The sequence below is a fragment of the Felis catus genome, chromosome B3 (genome assembly GCF_018350175.1).
Source record: "Felis catus isolate Fca126 chromosome B3, F.catus_Fca126_mat1.0, whole genome shotgun sequence".
NCBI classification, from domain to species: Eukaryota; Metazoa; Chordata; class Mammalia; order Carnivora; family Felidae; genus Felis; species Felis catus.
Genome location: NC_058373.1, coordinates 85669201 through 85672481, shown reverse-complemented (window position 1 = coordinate 85672481; position 3281 = coordinate 85669201). Strand labels below are relative to the sequence as shown.

Sequence of the window (3281 nt, the reverse complement as noted above, 5' to 3'; positions counted from 1 at the left end):
CCTCTCCATTAAAAAAAAAAAAGTATTTTCTCTTGACCCTTCCCTTGCCAACAAGTATCCCCTTTTAGCAAAACTCTTTAAGTACTTGTCTGTATTCACAGTTGTCAATTTCTCTCCTTCCATTCTCTCTTGTTATTATCTTCATTGAGGTATAATTTACATACAATAAAATTCACCAATTTGTTGGTTTTTGAAAAATGTAAACATCATATAACAACCACCACAATAAGTTATAGAACATTTCCATCATCTGCAAAATGTTTCCACACACCTTTTATCCTGCCTTTTTTTTTTTTAATTTTTTTTTCAACGTTTATTTATTTTTGGGACAGAGAGAGACAGAGCATGAATGGGGGAGGGGCAGAGAGAGAGGGAGACACAGAATCCGAAACAGGCTCCAGGCTCTGAGCCATCAGCCCAGAGCCCGACGCGGGGCTCGAACTCACCGATCGCGAGATCATGACCTGGCTGAAGTCGGACGCTTAACCGACTGCACCACCCAGGCGTCCCTATCCTGCCTTTTTTTAATGATTCCATTTTATCTCCACTATTGGTTTACGAATTATACTTGTTTTGGTTTTTTCGATTAATGGTTGTTCTAGGGAGTCTAGTATACATCTTTAATATATCACAGTTTACTTTTGAAAAACATTATACCATATCACATATAATTTAAGAAACTTACAATGGTATATTTCCAAATTCCCCTCTTCCTTTGTACTGTTGTTCTCATATACTTTGCTTCTATGTATGCCTGTAATACATTGTTGGTAGATTTGCTTTAAATAATTATATTTTAAAGAATTTTTTTAATAAGAAAACACTTCTGTATTTATGCACATATTTACCATTTCTGGCATTCTTCTTTCTCTGTGTACATCCAAGAATCCTTTATTATATCTTTCTGCATAGGGCTACTGGCAATAAGCAATCTTAGCTTTTGTTGGCCTTAAATTTTTTTTTTCAAACAGAAGATCTCACATAGTTATTACTGAACCAATCTAACAGTAAAGAAGCATAGAAACACAGAGAAAAACCATTTTCCCAATAAAATACCTCTGACTGTTCAGATAGTTGTGATGTTTTCAGCTTGATATGATAAGACACTACTGACTATAATACAGATACAATATGTATGTCATCTCATGTGCTATTCCTCAGAGACCCAGCTTGGTTCTTCTCCAGTGTTTCCTCTTGGAGTTGTACCTGATTTTGTTACCAGTTTTCATCCAAATCCATCCAAATTAGGGAATGGGATGATTCTGCTTTTGTTTCTTGGCCAAGAATTGTTCGATCCTGAAAGTCTTGTGAGAAAACTGCTGAGGAACAGAGTCAACTGCATTCATCACAGTGGTAGAGTCAGGAAGTAAGAGCAGTCTTAGAATGTTTTTATTTTGCTTTTATTTTTGAAAAATATTTTCACTGGGCATAGGATTCTGGATTGACGTGATTTTGTTTCTTATAGCACTTCAAAGATACTGTGCTGTTGTCTTCTGGTGTGAAGTCGGCTGTCGTTCTTGTCTTGTTTCCCTGGGCTGCTTTAAAGATTTTTCCTGTTATTACTGGATTTCAACAATTGATCATGATATACCTTAAAGCAGTTTAATTTATGTTTATTCTGTTTGGGGTTTCTTGATGTTTTTATGTCTATGGGTTTGTCACTTTCAAGAAATTTGGATTTTTTTCTGGTCATTATTTCTTCAGTTATATTTTATGTCCTCTTCTCTTCCCCAAGTCTCCTCTCCACTGGGACTCCAATTATACATATATTAGACACTTTTATTAGCCCCACAATTCATTGAGGTTGTGGGGTTTTTTTCCCTCTGTGCTTCAAGTTTACTTTCTTTTACAGTGTCTTAAAATTCACTTATCTTTCCAGTACTGTATTTTTTTTATTTCTAGAAATTATATTTGGTTTTTAAATATATATATATATATACATATATATATATATATATATATATATATATATATATATATATCTTGCATATCTCTCCTAATTAAGTTTACATTTCTCTTGACATCCTTGATCATGTTTATAAGATTTATATTACTTGTTTTAAGGTCCTTGTTTATGAATTCCATGATCCCTGTCATTTTGGTTCTGTTTCTATTGATTGTTTTTCAATCTGATTGTACATCAAATTTTACTGATTCTTTGAAGGGCTGGTAATTTTTTAAAAGTTTATTTATTTATTTTGAGAGAGAGAGAGAGAGCAGCGGAGGGGCAAAGAGAGGGAGAGAGAACCACAAGCAGGCTCTGCACTAGAAGTGCAACAGGTCTCAATTCCTCAAACTGTGAGATCATGACCTGAGCTGAAATCCAGAGTCAGACACTTAACTGACTGAGCCACCAGGTGCCTCTGAAGGCCTGGTAATTTTTAATTGGATGAAGAGTTGTGAATTTTGCTTTACTTATTACTGTACTGTATTGTATTCCATTAAAGATTGTTGAATTTTTTTCTGGCATCCAATTAAGGTACTTGTGGATAATTTTGATACTTTTGAAAAAGGTTTGCTTTTAAGCTTTCTTAGAGTGGGTCCAGAACAGGCTTTATTCTGGACTAATTTAGTTCTATCACTAAGCCAAGACCCTTCTGAGGACTCCAACCAATGTATTATGGGATCTCCTCATTTTGATTGGTGGGAACATGAATGCCTTCCAACACTATGCAATCTCCAGAAATTGTTCTGGCTCTTTTCCCTGGCCTTGGGGAGTTTCTCTCATTTAAGTGCAGATCAATATTAGCCAAAGACTCTAGAGGGTTCCTGTGGATATCTTCAGGGCTTTGCTCTGTGAAGCACCTCCTTTTCAGTATGTTGCCTTAAAAATCCTAGCTATCGTGATATCCCTGAATTTTTATCTTAATCTCTTCAATTCAGTAGGAGCGTTAAGCTCTTTGGGCTCCCCCTCCCTAGAGTATGACCTGAAAACTGGCTGTAAACAATAAGCTGGGAGATCATAAAGCTCATCTCATCTCCCTTCTCTCAGTGACCAGAGTCCTGTGCTATCTTTTGTCCAATGTCTGAAAACCATTGTTTCATCTATTTTATCATGCATTTAGTTATTTGTAGTTGAAGTGTAATTCCTATTGCTGCTAATTCTTTCATAGTCAAAGGATATACTCTCCTTTAAACTTATTCTAATCAGCATTTGCTCCAGCATTCTGCTGACACTCTTTGCATCAAGGCCACTAATGATCTCCAAATTGTTAAATCTAATACTACCTATATGTAAGATGCACAAGGGCACCTGGGTGGCTCAGTCTGTTAAGCATTCG

At 35.8% G+C, this 3281-nt stretch overlaps 1 pseudogene; it reads right to left on the bottom strand.

The window, feature by feature from the left end:
* Window positions 1-932: 932 nt before the first annotated feature.
* LOC123386340 lies at window positions 933-1781 on the bottom strand (annotated as a pseudogene).
* Window positions 1782-3281: the final 1500 nt, after the last annotated feature.